We start from the raw sequence: 18,362 nt of genomic DNA on the forward strand, positions 1-18,362 counted from the left end.
CATCGGTCAACACTTGCTTTCTTTGGGATTGGAGTTATTATATTCTTCTTGAAGTCTGAGGGTATTTCGCCTGTCTCATACATTTTCTTCACTAGATGGTAGAGTTTTGATAGACCTGGCTCTCCCAAGGCTGTCATTAGTTCTAATGGGGTATTGTCTACTCCGGGGCCTTGTTTCGTCTTAGGTCTTTCAGTGCTCTGTCAAACTCTTCACGCAGTATCATATCTCCTATTTCATCTTCATCTACATTCTCTTGCCTTTCTATAATATTGTCCTCAAAAACATCGCCCTTGTATGGACCCTCTATATACTCCTTCCACCTTTCTGCTTTCCCTTCTTTGCTTATTACTGGATTTCCACCTGAGCTCTTGATATTCATGCAAGTCGTTCTCTTTTCTCCAAAGATCTCTTTAATTTTCCTGTAGGCAGTATCTATCTTACCCCTAGTGATATGCACCTCTACATTCTTACATTTGTTCTCTAGCCATCCCTGCTTAGCCATTTTGCACTTCCTGTCGATCTCATTTTTGCGACGTTTGTATTCTTTTTTGCCTGCTTCATTTACTGCATTTTTGTATTTTCTCCTTTCATCAATTAAATTCAGTATCTCTACTGTTACCCAAGGATTTCTATAAGCCCTCGTCTTTTTACCTATTTGATCCTCTGCTACCTCCACTATTACGTCTCTCAAAGCTACCCATTCTTCTTCTACTGTATTTCTTTCCCCCATTCTTGTCAATCGTTCCCTAATGCTATCCCTGAAGCTCTCTACAACCTCTGGTTCTTTCAATTCATCCAGGTCTCATCTCCTTAATTTACCACCTTTTTGCAGTTTCTTCAGTTTTAATCTACAGTTCATAACCAAAAGATTGTGGTTAGAGTCCACATCTGTCCCTGGAAATGTCTTACAATTTAAAACGTGGTTCCTGAATCTCTGTCTTACCATTATATAATCTATCTGATACCTTCCAGTACTCCAGGCTTCTTCGATGTATACAACCATCGTCCGCAGCTCGTGGTCGTGCGGTAGCGTTCTCGCTTCCCACGCCCTGGTTCCCGGATTCGATTTCCGGCGGGGTCAGGGATTTTCTCTGCCTCGTGATGACTGGGTGTTGTGTGATGTCCTTAGGTTAGTTAGGTTTAAGTAGTTCTAAGTTCTAGGGGACTGATGACCATAGATGTTAAGTCCCATAGTGCTCAGAGCCATTTGAACTGTTTATATACAACCATCTTTTATGACTCTTGAACCAAGTGTTAGCTATGATTAAGTTATGCTCTGTGTAAAATTCTAGCAGGCGGCTTCCTCTTTCGCTTCTTCCCCCCAATCCATATTCACCTACTACGTTTCCTTCTCTTCCTTTTCATACTGTCCAGTTCCAGTCACCGATGACTATTAAACTTTTGTCTTCCTTCAGTATCTGAATAATTTCTTTTATCTCATCATACATTTCATCAATCTCTTCGTCATCTGCGGAGCTAGTTGGCATATAAACTTGTACTAATGTGGTAGGCATGGGCTCCGTATCTATCTTGGCCACAATAATGCCTTCACTATGCTGTTTGTAGTAGCTTACCTGCATTCCTATATTTTATTCATTATTAAAACTGCTCCTGCATTACCCCTATTTGATTTTGTATTTATAACCCTGTATTTACCTGACCAGAAGTCTTGTTCCTCCTGCCAGCGAACTTCACTAATTCCCACTATATCTAACTTTAACCTATCCATATCGCTTTTTAAATTTTCTAACGTACCTGCCCGATTAAGGGATCTGACATTCCACGCTCCAATCCGTAGAATGCCAGTTTTCTTTCTCCCTATAACAACGTCCTCCTGGGTAGTCCCCACTCGGAGATCTGAATGTGGGACTATTTTACCTCTGGAATATTTTACCCCAAGGTCCGCAAAAAAAAAAAAAAAGGTTGAGCAGTAAGCGATCTGTCCTGCCATTGGCTGAGGCTGTGACGTCACGAAGGAACCGCCGCTGCCTCTGGAACAGCGCTACAAGACGCAGCCCGCGCATTTAAGTGATGTATTTGTGGAATGTTTCAGTTTCTACAGAAATAGTAAAACGTAAATTGTTATTCTGCTATTTCTAGAAAGTTACTGCTATATTCTGTAACTGGTCCAGCTTTTAAACAGACACTGCTGAGTGCTGACTTTAATAAAATCAAGCGTCTATAGATCAAACTACACAAAAATAAGTGCAAAGTACAGTCTATTTTGCAGTTCTCTACAAAGTAAATGTTCGAAATGAGCATTCAGTTTTCTAACTTTGGCTCTGGGAGAAGTGTTAACTTGTAGACAAGCTCTATGTAACGCTCATTTATATTCTGTTTACATCATGTCTACAAAAACACTGTCGTTTTCACTCAAGAAATTATGCAGTTGTGTTATTTGTAGGAAGCATTTGAATTACCTACCTGGACTGCCACAAACACACACACACACACACACACACACACACAGACACACACACACATTCTTAATTTTCTCACACGTAAAACCTTTGGCTTATATTTTTATGAAGGTGGCTGGATAATATTTGCCCGAGTTGTTAAAATTCACTTATATGAAAGGGCATTGAAACAAAAAAAGTGCTGCATAATACGGTTTACAGGAAATAGTGGTAAATTAACTTACCGAGTCCGCCGTTCAGCAAAGTTGGTATGTAGTGTGGGAAACAATAAGCCAATCCTTGACACTGTCAGTGTAGAGTCTTGCTAGTTGTGAAACAAACACAGTCAGAGGACCTTCACTTCTATCACTAAGTTTATATATTATTTAACTTTCACAAATATTGTTTATTTACATTCTAAAGCGATGACAAATACCACTTCCTTCCTTTCCGTTGCTGAGCGGCACCTGCTTTCTTCGACTTGTCCTTTGCAGAGAGCCAACACAGTCGGATAAATGTTCTCGTCCTAGCGTAAATCTTAATGATTTCTGGGTGAATAGTGGGGAATCGCTCGGTAAGTATAGCGCACAGGTTCTTGATGACACCAGTTTCCCTGGACAAACTGTCGTGTCCATGGATCTGGGCAAAAATTAATTCAAATTTGCTAATTGTTTCGAGTCACGTTTCTGAAGGCACAAGCAAACCCCCACGAGAAACCATGCCCAGCCATCCTCTCGATGTCTCCTCAGGCAGTGTCAGTAACTCTCCAGTGGGTGTGGCCAGCGATCTGTCATACTGTCTGCATCAATAAGCTACATATCCAGCAAGATATTTAAATCCTTCAGTGCTACAATCAGAAACCAGTGACATTGGAGGCACATCGGATTCTCCTACTCCAAAATCTAAGTCTTCTATCTCATTCTCTCCTTCAACCATTGTCAACGCCTCAGACATATCAGGCAGGATATTGCCAAAAACAGTTGCAGTCACGAATCTTCCTTTTTCATCTGGCTCAACAGACGATGCATTTGAAAGAGGAATATCATGAGCGTTTGCTCCCAACAGCAATAGTCTTATCCGGCTCTTTACCTCGACTGGCAATGGATGATCATAAAAACGTCCAAGGCCTCTTATAAGAGAAAAAAAGTTCTCCAAGCAGTATTGATTTAATCTTGCTGTAAGAATGTATTAAAAAAAAACGTCCAAGGCCTCTTATAAGAGAAAAAAAGTTCTCCAAGCAGTATTGATTTAATCTTGCTGTAAGAATATATTCAATATTATAAACAGCTAAGTCACTGACAGACCCAAAAGTGACCGAACAGTTTTCAAAAATCCTTTCTGGAATGGTAGGAGATGCTTTGAGTTGCCAACACGCATCTTCTCACAACACTTAGAAAATGTACGTAGGCACTATTCTTGGGCTTGAAAATTGACACCAAATCCACAGGCTAGTGATTTATTACTTTCTTTTGTTATTGAATTAAGTACATCGAAAGTCTCATCCACCATCTGTATGAAATCACTGGCGTGTCCTTCTTCAGGCATCAAATACCGAATCGCCTGTGCAGTTGTATTTGATAGCAGCTGAGCTGCTGAGCATACTCGCTGTCACTCTCTGCCCTTCACTGTAATGTGTTGCTGAGATAACTTAGGACATATTTTCATCTCGCCACTGTCCAAAACTAACAGTTTCTCGAACACAGTTTTTGTCACAGCCTTGTTTTCCAACATTATTCCCTGATCCAGCAAGTGGTTCCTTAAGAGCTTGAGCAAATGGGGAACGTCAGCAAACACCCACATACGTCTCAGAGAATCGCACGGGTGTGGAAAACAAGTATTTTCATGAGTAATGCCAAGCTCCTTCCAGACAGAACTATTCTTTGCTCCCATGTCTGCTACTGCAGCCACAACATTGTAGTAAATGCTGGCCAGGGAAACAATTACTTCGTTCAAGAGTGCTGCTATCATCTGAACGTCAAAATTGAAATAGATAGGCTGCTTCCACGTTGCAAACAAGCCTCGGACCATGACAACGAGGACATTGCTGAGAGGTCCAAGAATCCTGTCATCTTGCTGATCGTAACAAATTCTACTGTCAATGTTCATTTCATCAAATGACAAAACACAAATACGTTCCCTGTCAGTCAGTGTTGCAGTATGCATTTTCATCATCTTGACACTGCAGGTAGAGGATATCCGAGTTTTTCTCTGAGGAAATTGTAACTCTTCTGCGAAAGAGCACGTATAGTAATAAACTTACAAATGTCCTCTTTCCCCCATCGAACCCGTTTTGAACCATGCAACAAATTTCTAATTTGATTGGGTGAAAATATTTTGCCCAGTATTCGATTAGTTTCACGAGACACATGTTCCTTTTTATTAAATTCTTCTTCGTGCAGACGTCGTTTCATTGAGGACAGCTGACCTCTAAGATCTTTATTACGTGCTCGCAATTTCATGCACATGTTCCTTAGATGAGCATTTCTCCTCTGTAGTGACGCTACAGAATTCTGTAAAGTGACTTTATGTGGATCACTACGAAGAACTTCATCTGTAAATGTATACTTGTCAACATTCCTCTTCAATGGTGAGAGCTTCTTTAAAGTCTCTAGGCTTCTTCTACGAATTTCACGTTTGTTAAAACGTTCTTTCCTTTCTTCTATTGCAATCGGTGTGTTATCACTTGCGCTACTACCACCAGCGCCGGCTTTAGGGTGGGGCGACTCGGGCGGTCGCCCAGGGCGCCGGGGCCCAAGGGGCGCCACGTACTAAACGCATGTAAAAAAAAAAAATTACAATTTACAATCACCCATTTCGCGAAACTAAAATATTATTCAGTCTCATTCAACATACGTCGCTAATCTCACGATTGCGCGATGAATTCGGGGTAGCAGAAGAGAAATCATGCTGAATGCATTGTCTGCAACCATCCATGTTTGACGCGGGCTAGCACGGGCTCTACCAAAGCGCCTCTCTTATTTGTTTCAAGAACTGCAACAAGGAAGAGCCCATGCAGCCGCACCATCTCTCGTTTACAACAGAAACTATCGGTCGCTCCAAATAAAAGAAAATACAGACTGTGAAATATACATTACATTATGATTTAATTAATACGAATGTATTTATATCGAATATTTGTGACTTAATGACTCATGTACATTAATTAATAGATCATGCAATGCGTGCACTGCATTCATAGAGAATTCTCCCCTAACTTACTGAAATAATACAGCGCCACACAATGTTTGTTAGACTGCATATGTTGGCAGCGCTACGATTTGCACCCGCATGTCAGTAATTGTCAGTTAGAGTCGGAGGCAGCGGTCATGTTTTCGTGGCTGAATAATTGTGAGTGAAACGAGTGTCGTGACTGTGTCAACATTTTAATTTTCTGGTAGGTGCGAAAAACATTTTTATCTTTCTGTTCCGGTTTTTTTCTAGTTACGTCTACTGATAGGTGAATTTCTTTATTTGTTATAGATCGAATATTGTGGTCGCGAAATAGAGCAGTGTCCAAGCAATAATTTGTCAAATTATTAAATCATGCCAGAAGAGAAGGAAATGATTAAAAAAAAAGCTTTCTGGTTCAGAAAATCTGAAAAGAAAAGCTGAAAAAGAAAAAGTTCTTGAAGAAACTAAAAAGCACATGAATATTTATAAGTACCTTAAAGGAAATTCTAAGGCAAATACTTCAGATATTGAATCAAAAGTCCATGTATCAGCAAATATTTCTTCAGACTGTGAACAATTATACACAAAAAATATACAATCACCTATTGAAGGTGATCAAATTGACCAGCGCAGTACATCTTTGCATGAATCCTCTGATATTTCTCCAAGTCAAAATCAACACATGACATCTGTGGTCGATGAAAGTATCAACGTTCTTGCAATAAAAGAATACATTGTTTCTGATGTAGGTACGTGGCCAAAAGTACTTAATGCTAGAGATATAGATCGCATTATAATATGTGGACCCTCACAAGTATGTCTAAATAACTTTCCAAAAGATGAAAATGGGGGTCATTTCTCTTCAACTCATTACACAAGAAAACTATCAAACGAAGAAACTATCAGACGACGGTGGCTAGTTTATTCTGTATCAAACGACAGTGTCTTTTGCTTTTGTTGTCGACTGTTTGATTTAAAGTCAACTACTAATTTGACTACCACTGTGGGTTTCAGAAATTCGAAACATTTAAGTGAAGCTCTGAAACTGCATGAAAATAGTCCTAACCAAAAAAAAGCATTTACTCAATGGACTGAAGCTGAAATCAGGTTTAAAGCTGGACTAACTATTGACAAGGAAGAAAAAAAGCTAATTTCTAAAGAAAGTTTACGATGGAGCAATGTGCTTCAAAGATTGATGCACATTACTTTGTATTTGGCTGAAAATACTATGGCATTCAGAGGGTTATCAGATAAATTATTTACCCCAAATAATGGAAAATTCTTAGGTCTTGTACAGTTATTGGCAAAGTTTGATCCAATCATGGAAGAGCACGTCAGACTGGCATTGAATGGTGATTTGGCTGACCATTATTGCGGCAAAAATATACAAAATGAATTAATAGAACTCATGGCATCACACGTTATGTCTACAATCTTATCCCGCATAAAGGGTTCAAAGTATTATGCAATCATAGCTGACTGTACTCCAGATATAAGCCACAAAGTACAACTTTCGATAACTTTAAGATGCGCCGACATAACAGAGGATGGCGTAAGTGTAAAAGAACATTTCATCTCATTTCTGCAGATAGATGATACAACCGGTGAAGGCCTCACAGAAAGCATTTTAAAAACATTGAGTGATCTTGACCTTAACATTAATGACTGCAGAGGACAGGGCTACGATAACGGCGCGAACATGAAGGGGAAAAATAAAGGCGTCCAGAACAGAATTAAGAAGTTAAATCCACTAGCTTTTTTTGTGCCATGTGGATGCCATAGTTATAATTTGGTATTGTGTGATGCGGCAAAATCATCAGTAAAATCCGTGACACTGTTCGGAATGTTACAAAAAATGTTTAATCTATTTGCTGGATCGGTAAATAGATGGAAAATTTTGACCGACCATTTGAAGATATACACCCTGAAAAATGTGACACACGCTGGGAAGCTCGAATTGATAGCGTCAAAGCGGTTCGTTATCAATTATGCGAAATGCATGACGCTTTGGTTTCCTTGGCCGATGCTACTGAACAAAGCGATGCTGCGGTGTCACACGAAGCGACAACACTAGGAGGACAATTAAAAGACTTCAGCTTCATTGTTTCTCTCGTGACATGGTATGATGTTCTGTTTCAAATTAACGTTGTGAGTAAAGCAAGTCAGTCACCCACAATCAACTTTGTCGAGTTTATGGGAATCCTTGACAAATGTTGCTCTTATTTGGAAACATATAGACAAACAGGTTTCGAACAAGCTATTGTAACAGCAACTGAACTGGCTTCGGATCTTGATACGCAGCCATTATTTAAACCACAAATGCGATTAAGACGTATTAAACGCAGGCCGGGTGAAGAGGCTGTTGATGATCAAATAACTGACCCAAAAAAGAAGTTTAAAGTAGAGTTTTTTAATGCACTGTTGGACACTGTGCACATATCCATGAAAGAAAGATTTGAACAGATGCAAGAATTTTCTCCGACGTGGAGTTTCTTGTTTGACATTTAAAAAAATCGAAATAAAGAAGAACTAATACAATGATGTTCTAAATTACAAGAAAAGTTAACTGTCAACATGAAGTCAGATATTGATGGAAATTTGCTGTGCGACGAAATTTTAGGCCTGCAACACTATCTTGAAGACAGCCAGGCAACGCCTATTGAAGCCTTAAACTTCATAAAAAAGCATAATCTTCAAGAGTTATATCCCAACATCTGGATAACATTACGTATTTTGCTAACAATACCAGTGACTGTCGCAAGCGGCGAACGCAGTTTTTCCAAACTGAAGTTGATAAAAACGTACTTGCGGTCTACAATGTCTCAAACAAGACTAACCTGTTTGGCCTCACTGTCCATTGAAAATGAAGTTGCAGAAAACCTGGACTTTGCTAATCTGATCAGAGACTTTGCCGACAGAAAAGCGAGAAAAGTAAAATTTTAGTCGTTTATAATTGTTTTTCATTAGGCGTAATATGTTTTGTGTTCAGATGACTGACAGAAAATATAGGTTTATGGCTTACAGTTATATTAAATTCAATAAAAATATGGTACCCAATTCAAAATTAGTGTTTTTTCGTTATACATATTACCTCCTATATATAAAAATCAATTGTTGTGTGTTAGTCTCACCAAAACAAAGAAATGGCTTGACCAATTTGAATAATTTTTGTTTTGTTTTGTTCACTTTAGTACAGGGGTGCTTCAGAAAAGAAAAGAAATATTTGGGATATACGAGCCTGTTTCAACCACATTTTACGCATCTTTTCTTTGTTTGGAACACGCAAAAACAATTTTCTGGAGTTGTTGTAGATGTACAGTGCAGTACTACGCAATATTTTTAGACAATTTCCCAAAACGTGAATGCCAAAACAATATATCACTGCTATACTGACTGTTACGGCAGCGACAGCAGCATGCTGGACTGACGTCACAGGCTACACAAGACTCACATGGAGCGTCTTAGCGGGCTTTCAGATTATTTGGATTTCATTTCCATTTAAAAAAATAAAATACTCAAATTTACGATGGAAAAAACCATGTTATGATCATAAGATGACGCCATTAACCACTTAAGACGATTTCTAGAAAACAGTCAAATACCGTGTTGCAAAGCACTGCCAGGTTCGCTATTTATATAATAAAGGGCGCCAACTGGACGACTCGCCCGGGGCACCTGGATGGCTAAGGCCGGCCCTGACTACCACAAGGCAAATTGCAAGACGGATACGCATCACTCTTAAGGATTAGTTTCCGCGGTAAATTTAACAGTTCTGAACGTAAGTCCCGGATATAGTCCGTTTCCTTGAAATGAAGAGAGCATATTCTTGCGTTCGCTACGTTCACAGGATCTTTCCTAAAGCATTTTGAACGCCAAACCTTTTGCAGACTTTCATCACGTGTGAAACAATGCAACACTATTTCAGTCCCTTTTGTATTGCGATTGTGAGAATTACAGCCAACAACAGCACAACCTGGTATTGCTTCCACACACTCAAATACGTCGGACAAACACTCACTGCACAAAGATAACCAAACGGAAATGACAACACGCACGAAACACAACACGGACGAACCACGACAACACAAAGCTCAGACGTACACTTGGCGCGCGCCAAGAGCTGTTCCTCAGTGACGTCATGCGCAGAACGTCAGAAATGGGTTTGCTTGTGCGCAGCAGTTACTGCTCCCTCGTGGGACTTTACCCAAGAGGACGCCATCATCATTTATCCATACAGTAAAGCTGCATGCCCTCGGGAAAAATTACGGCTGTAGTTTCCCCTTGCTTTCAGCCGTTCGTAGTACCAGCACAGCAAGGCCGTTTTGGTTAGTGTTACAAGGCCAGATCAGTCAATCATCCAGACTGTTGCCCCTGCAACTACTGAAAAGGCTGCTGCCTCTCTTCAGGAACTACACATTTGTCTGGCCTCTCAACAGATACTCCTCCGCTGTGATTGCACCTACGGTACGGCTATCTGTACAGCCGAGGCACGCAAGCGTCCCCACCAACAGCAAGGTCCATGGTTCATGGGGGGATGGGAATATTAGAAATAAAATTTACGTAATAACCATTTTTCTATAAAACAACTAACAACACACATGACGTCTTAGTGTTACGGCTCTCTGGTCTGAAAATTGAACAACTAGTAAAATATTGCCGCTCTTAGGCTCTGCAAAGATACAAAATACACATGAGACAAGCTCAATTAATTACAAGTCTATCTGGGCTCCGTGGACTCTAGAAAGTGAAACGACTAAGAACTGGCTCCTGGCAGTTTTAACAAATGAACATCAATTAATAAATAATGTACAAACATGAGTTTACAGCTGAATAATAGGGTATCAATGAAACTTTTAAAGTTCTTTGTTTCTGACAACCACTGGAGGGGAACGATTAATTACTATATGACAACTCGTTAGTGATTAGTGTTCATGCAGCTAAATACTTCACATGCGACTGAGGTTATGATTTGATGCTAAACGTAATCCTCCCTACTCAGTTGAGCATGCACATCGTTTTAATTATAGGTGCGCCCTACATATAACTACAGCACTGCTAGTGAGCGCTAGAACCCTGGAACAGCGTGGCGTATGTGCTTGACGCACCCTTGCCAGTGACGTGCGAGTGAGAGCGATAATACGCTTCGCGAACGTTTGCGGAAGTTGCCGAAGATGTCCGATACTAATGACAACCGCGCGAGCGCATGTACACGTGGCTGGCATAGCCACGTGAGCCACGATTTCACGCGCCAGCACTTCCTCGCACATAGGCTGCAAATTTGCACTGCGCTTCTCGTAGCACCAGAGTTGGTCGAAAATTTATGCAAATGACGAATAACGAATATAGATATAAATTACTATTCGTTATATGTGAATAACAAATATTATTCGAAATATTATTAACTTACACGAACAAAAACACTTATTCGTCATCTGTGAATAAAAAGTGTGAAGAATAATAAGTAAGTTTGAACTCTAGTTGCATTTATATCTCCGATTCTTTGTCATTTATTAAACGAATGTATTTTTCGTTTGTTTTCACTTAGTTTTCAGAACAACACTTTTTTTGAAACATCTCATCGAAAATTTTATTTGAGTTACAGAGATTTACTGTTGATACACTAAAGAAAATACGTTCTACACATGCAGTTCACTCCTAAATTCGTCTTTAATCATGAATTCAATGTATGACTTTCAGCTCATAATCTTTTTCAGCAAAAATTGAGAAATTATGAATTCCGCTGTAGTTTTTGACAAATAATTCGTTAACTTCACTTCTCATATCACATTCCAAATAAAATATTTCTACGTCCTAATGGCATTCGAAACTCCTGACCCGATTTCTTTGACATTTCTTTGGTTGTTATATGTCTGAAGTTTGTTGTAAACTTCCCCTAGTCATCGATAGAGGTGAACTACTTGTCTTTAAATCGTAGGTAAGACTTGGTTGCAGCAATTGCAGTTGGTATAGAAAGGCGAAAAGTGTCTTGCAATTGTCTCTTGACACTTCTACGATACACAAGTTGCAAGTGTGCTGCAATTTTACGAACTCTTTTATATACTCAAACCCAGTGTTCTCTTCCGAAATTTTTGAATCTCAAAGCTCTACGTAAATGCATAGACAGACATCGGATCGAAAAACTATTCTACACTCTAATGGCAAGCTCACTCAGAGTCAATTCTAAAACATTTTGGATGACTCTGGACGTCCAGCAGCACTCCATAAACGTTTTAGCGGTCTTCCGATTAAAAGCCTGGTGATGTTAATCGTTAGCAACCACTGAGTTCTTGCTTGATTCACTCATTTTGTAGCACTACAACAACGGATTGCGTTATTACACTAAGATGACACAAATATCCGGTAGTGTTACGAATCTAAGAAAGGTTATGAAGATTGAGAATTTTTTTCGGCTGCATTCTCATCGTTGGCTGCTTACGTAGAGCTCTTGCGTCATGTCAGTAGCGGGAAGGGAAAACGCATTGGCAGGTGAGAGACAGTTGAAGGTAGCTGAGTCTGTAGTACTGTAAGGGCTGTAAAAGCAGTAGGCAGGCTGTCTGCGCAGCCAGTAAAACAATGACGTGCAGCGTAGCCCACCCACTGGGCCGCTGTTATTTGGTGGCTCTGTACTGCCAGTTGTGAGCAGGCTGTCTCGCGGAAAACTTATGTGATCGCCTTCAGCGTCTGTGCCCTTGCCGAAGCAACCAGATCTTCCTTGCATCCTGAAATAAATTTCATGATGACTTTCGACAACTTGCAGGACTTGGGCAAATTGCTAGTTCTGAGGCGACGTGCAGTACAATATGTCTCCAAATTTATAGCCATCTCTTTCTGGCACGTGGAAAGGGTACAGTACCGGCCGACATTGAAAATAGGTACAACATTCTTCGTTATTCTTGTCAGAACAACATATTTTTTGTAATAATAACTCAATTTCACTTAATACACCGAAGCCGGATACCAGTGTAGGAAAGAATGACAATTTATTTATTTAATTGACCACATGTGCACTCCCACGAAATAAATCCCTACATCCAATTTGGTGAGATCTGCGAAATGAATGAATGTATGGTCGTCTGCTAACCGCAGATAGTGAATGTGCAATATATGATCATCTTTGAGACGGTCCTTTGGTCACCTTTGGTGGAACCAAAGAGATGAAATTTACCTGAGTTTTGAACGCCTGAGATGTGGCTAATAATAATAAAGTCGTGTGACGAGGGCCTCCTGTCGGGTAGACCGTTCGCCTGGTGCAAGTCTTTCGATTTGACGCCACTTAGGCGACTTGCGCGTCGGTGGGGATGAAATGATGACGATTGGGACAACACAACACCCAGTTCCTGAGCGGAGAAAACCTCCGACCAAGCTGGGAATCGATCCCGTGACCTTTGGACTGACATTCTGTTTCGCTGACCACTCAGCTACTGGGGGCGGACTGAAATGTGGCTGACCAATGGGTAGCATGGTCTTCCACCACCTCGATGGAGGTGCGAGATGACCTGAAGAACGGCCATGTTTCAGCACTCTGGCGCTGGATCTTGTGTTGGTAAGGCCTGTCTTAGGTGTGCTGCGTAAAGACAAAACAGTGGAGAGAATGGTATGCATGTGCAATACTTAAGAGTAGTTTGGAATAACAATTTCTCTATTTCAGTAACTTTTGTGGGGAGAATTAAATGTCAGGCAGGTAATATTAAGGGGATCGTAGTAATCTTCGGAAGTCACCAACGGTCACAATGAAGCCACGTGTAGCAATAAGTTGAAATACTTCCGAGTGCTAAAGTTAAGCTGAATTACTGGCGTGTGTACTATAAGTTGGAAATATTTAAGAAATGGCGTGTGCAGGACTTGAAATTAGAGACGAGTACTTCCACGTGGTGAGTACTTTGTGAGTCTCAATCTGTGTATGAGACAAAGGATAAAGAGAAGTACTCGTCCATGGTATCAGTTGAGGACTCGCGTGTGTGACGAATATGTTCTTAATATTACTTTGCGTGTTATGTTTCCGTGTGACGCTGGATTCAAACTCTAATACTCTGAGAGAGAAGTAAGGTGAGTCAGCCGTCTAGCCAGCAATGCCACTTGGCTTGCATTGCACAGGAAGACGTGCACATATCCTCCAGAGTTCGTAGTAGGAAAGAAAAGTTACGAAGTGGGGCAGTGTCGTGTGAAACTGGGATGAATACTAATTGAAGTGGGAAAGCTGAAAGTGAAGTGATTCTAACGTTGTGACTAATCTTTGTGATGTATGTTGCATCTTGCAGGCCTGACTGCTTGATGCCACAGTATGAGCAAGGTATGTGGATGCCTCTCAACATTATTTTGTAAGACACAGCATACATTTATTACGGCAATTGCAAATTAATCTCGAACGTCCATTGGACGTAAAAAAAATCTCCGTTCTCCATTTACTTGCCAGAGTGTATTCTATAAAGCTCCTACTCCGAGACAGTCGCATTTTAAAGGTTCTTTTATTGTTTGTTAAAATCCTTCCTCCATAACGACGCATTAAAGTTTAAGATATACCAAATACGTCGTCTCCGACAACGATGCACGGCATCATTCCTCCGTTGTTTAATATACAGCATTTCTCCGATATTCGTAAATTTTTACTAACGAGATTTTCATGTAAAACTGTTTTCATAAAAATAGATGAGTCAGTATATTTTCCATATGCTCCAACATCTGTGTAAGTGAACTTGTAATCCACAGAACATAAAGCAAGTAAAACGACGAAAAAATAATTTTGTAATTATAGCAAAGTACGTTTGTTATGAGAAAAAAGGCATAACATATTCCACGTCCATCTTGCTCGGCTGACGGGTCATGACTTACCGTCAGCTGGCTGACTAAATTGGCTGCTTAACATTGCGGCTGCCTAATGCGTTACAGCCCAGACTGCTGAGGTCGTCCATCTACAAACAATTTCATGTTTAATTTGTTACGCTGTAAATCAGATAAGGATGGTCTCAGCACGGCAGTGCTCTATTAAGCATAGTGTTGCACCCTTGACTCCCCCCACCACTGAACAGATACAACTAGTTAGAAGAGACCTACATTTCAACACGTACTCCGAAATTCGCTACAACATGACTTGGGGTTATTATCATTGTTATAGGTGAAAGAAGCGATGAGAACAGACAAAATCGTAAGACCAACCGGGGCTCGAACATTAAACCTAAGTTTTGTAGTCTGGAACGCTATACACTGAGATACAAAGACACATTTCTCGACAAACCATAAACAAATCATATATAAAACAAAAACTGCGCTGAGCCAAGGGAACAAATACTAATTCTGTAAGAGACGTAAACAAAAGAAATACAGTGTCATTGTATGTTATTGATTATTTCATTTACAGATACTTTATTACCGAATGAATTTGTTTCAATGATATACATATGTGAATAATTATCCAGGTAGACATCTATTCGAATAATACCCATCTCTTTTCACCACTGCACCTTACGTATCCTTTCTCTTTCTGCTCAATTTATCATATACACTGAAGCGCCAAAGTATCTGGTATAGACGTGCGTATTCAAATCCAGAGATATGTAAACTGGCAGAATACGGCGCTGCAGTCAGCATCGCCTACATAAGACAACATGTGTCTGGCGCCGTTGTTACATCGGTTATTGTTGCTACAATGGCAGGTTATCAAGATTTAAGTGGGTTTGAACATGGTGTTACAGTCAGCGCACGAGCGATGGGACACAGCATCTCCGACGTAGCGATGAAGGGTAGATTTTCCCGTACGACCATTTCATGAGTGTACCGTGAATATAAGGAATCCGGTAAAACATCAAATCTCTGATATCGCTTCAGCCGGAGAAAGATCCTGCAAGAACGGGACCAACGACGACCGAAGAGAGTCGTTCAACGTGACAGAAGTGTAACCCTTCCGCAGATTGCTGCAGATTTCAGTGATGGGCCATCAACAAGTGTCAGCGTACGATCCATTCGAAGAAACATCATCGATATGGGCTTTCGGAGCCGAAGGCCCACTCGTGTATCCATGATGACTGCACAAAACAAAGCTTTACGCCTCGCCTGGGCCCGTCAGCATCAGCATTGGACTGTTGATGACTGGAAACATGTTGCCTGGTCGGACGAGTCTCGTTTCAAATTGTATAGAGCAGATGGATCCATGGACCCTACATATCAGCAGGGGTCTGTTCAAGATGGTGGAGGCTCTGTATTGGTGTGGGACGTGTGCAGTTGGAGTGATACGGGACCCCTGATACGTCTAGATACGACTCTGACTGGAAAAACGTATGTAAGCATCCTTTCTGATCACCTGCATCGATTCATGCCCATTGTGCATTCCGACGGACTTGAGCAATTCCAGCAAGACAATGCGACACTCCACTCGTCTAGAATTGCTACAGATTGGCTCCAGGAACACTCTTCCGAGTTTAAACACTTCCGCGTACTCTTACGGATTTTTGGACAGGCCTGCAGGATTAGTGGTGTCAGTTCCCTCCAGCACTACTTCAGATATTAGTCGAGTCCATGCCACGTCGTGTTGCGGCACTTCCGCGAGCTCACGGCGGCCCTACACGATATTAGGCAGGTGTACCAGTTTCTTTGGCTCTTCAGTGAATAACGAGTCCTACAAGTTCATTTCTTTGATTTAATCATGAAAGCCTACGGTCCAGCTAAATGGAAGTTTTTTGTTAATTGTTCCAAACAAAGACTGAGAGAGAAGAAGTCACTCTTTCACTTATTTTCATATTCGAGGGTATTCTTTAATGTTGTCATTACACCCAAGACATCATTTTCTGTGGGTCGACAGGAAGTTATCAACATGAGCAGACGGTGATGGGAGCATGTACATTGTTAATGCATGTGTAATCTTTACTATAGCACTCCTTCAAACAGCATTTTCTGGGGTTGAGAAAAAGCAGGCTGCTTAGTTATTTAACAGTAAATCTTGCAGGGGACGTTCGGCGATTGGAAGCTATGTGAATCTGCTAGGGAGAGGAACATCTCAAATCACTTATTAGGGAAAGAATGCTGGTCCCAAGAATTTCTCACAGCAGTGTGCAGACAACGCTTTCGGCCGAAGAGGCAAAAAACAGCTTGCCTAGATCTACTTGTTAGGCGCTTCTGGCCACGTTATGGACAGTGGCACAGGAGAGAAAGTAGGTCGCCTGGTCACGGTGCCTCGACTATGTCGTAAACTCCCATTGCGATAGAGCTGGGATCCATAAAAATCCGCTAGTTTCCATGTTCGTCTTGGACCAGACGTTATAGACGGAGCCATCAGGTATTGTTGTTCTTCGCCGGCCAGGGTGGCCGAGCGGTTCTAGGTGCTACAGTCTGGAGCAGCGCGACCGCTACGATCGCAGGTTCGAATCCTGCCTCGGGCATGGATGTGTGTGATGTTCTTAGGCTAGTTAGGTTTAAGTAGTTCTGAGTTCCAGGTGACTGGTAACCTCAGAAGTTAAGTCCCATAGTGCTCAGAGCCATTTGAACCATTTTGTTGATCTTCTGCTACCGAGTTTTTGGGAAGCCACAAGTCTTCAGTAGAATTTTAGGACGGAACGCAACAATTATGGCGGCTCTGAAATGGTCTGTGTTGGGACACAAAAGCCCTTGTCTTAGTTTAACCGAGGCCCCTGGGCGAACATGCCGTGACGTTCGACCCATCAAGTTAATGATCTCTCTGATAAATGCGTTTGTCGCTTAGACCTAACAAAAACTCTCAAAACACGCTGCCTAATGTGACCGTGGGAAACACAATTTGGGAGTGTAAAATATTTTTCTCCCTGTGCGGAAATTTACGAGTCAGGGGTTGGCCGCTTCTCCAGTAAGGAAACGAATATTATTAACTTTGGTTAGGATTGATCGGGAGGTTGAACAGATGGCTAGAGTAGAAACGTGGTGCTTGTGGAGTCTTGTGATTGATAGAAAACTCATGTAGGAACAGTACCACTGGTGCACTTTCCAAGTTTACCAAATTTCGATGGAAAGGTGATGAGGGGAGAAATGACTCTTCTGGTCCAGACTCCAGTCTGGAGAGGAAATTCTGGTCTTGACTCTTGTTATGAGTGGGATGCACTTGGGACACTTGTCATGAGCATGACTTTTCACTGGCACTGGTCTTGACTTGGGGGCCTGTGGTGAAGTCTTAGCTGTACCGACAGTTTGGAGCTCAAGCATCTCGGACAATTTACGAACCTGAGGACAGTCTTATTTGTTTCACGTCTGACGCCTTGACATTTGATCTCCTTGTATGCACTGCTTTGTAAGTGAGTCAAATTGGTCCATGGTAGACCGGCGAACAGGAGTGTCACACGCTGGAATCTGCAGGGATTTCAGGGCTCCGTTAGAGTGTAATTGCGATTCGTTTGATAAATTGTCTGCCTGCAACTTTGCACATTTTGTGTCTGCAATAACGAATTACAGGCGCTACACATCGCTACTCTGGCGACGCTAGCGCCACAACTGTCACATGAGACAACACTACACATCGAGAAAGGGGTACAGTATTGCTGCTCCGGCTTCTTAGGTCAAACACAATCACAGTCTTGTCACTTGTTCTCAGCTGCACCAAGGTAGCGCAACTTCCGTGTAGAATAAATCCATCAAAATCTAATCAGTGTTAAATAATTTCATATTGCTTTATCCACGTTTTGTGTTAGGGCAAATAGATAACACAGATAAACCTTAGTCCTTGCTAACCAAACGCCACCAAGTGGACTCATAATTATTTCTTACTTCTATTTGTATTGCCCACAATTCATGATTTTTTTGTCATCTCGTTCAGCTTGTGTTGTTTCTCCTTTTCAT

Source organism: Schistocerca piceifrons, chromosome X (genome assembly GCF_021461385.2).
Source record: "Schistocerca piceifrons isolate TAMUIC-IGC-003096 chromosome X, iqSchPice1.1, whole genome shotgun sequence".
NCBI lineage: Eukaryota > Metazoa > Arthropoda > Insecta > Orthoptera > Acrididae > Schistocerca > Schistocerca piceifrons.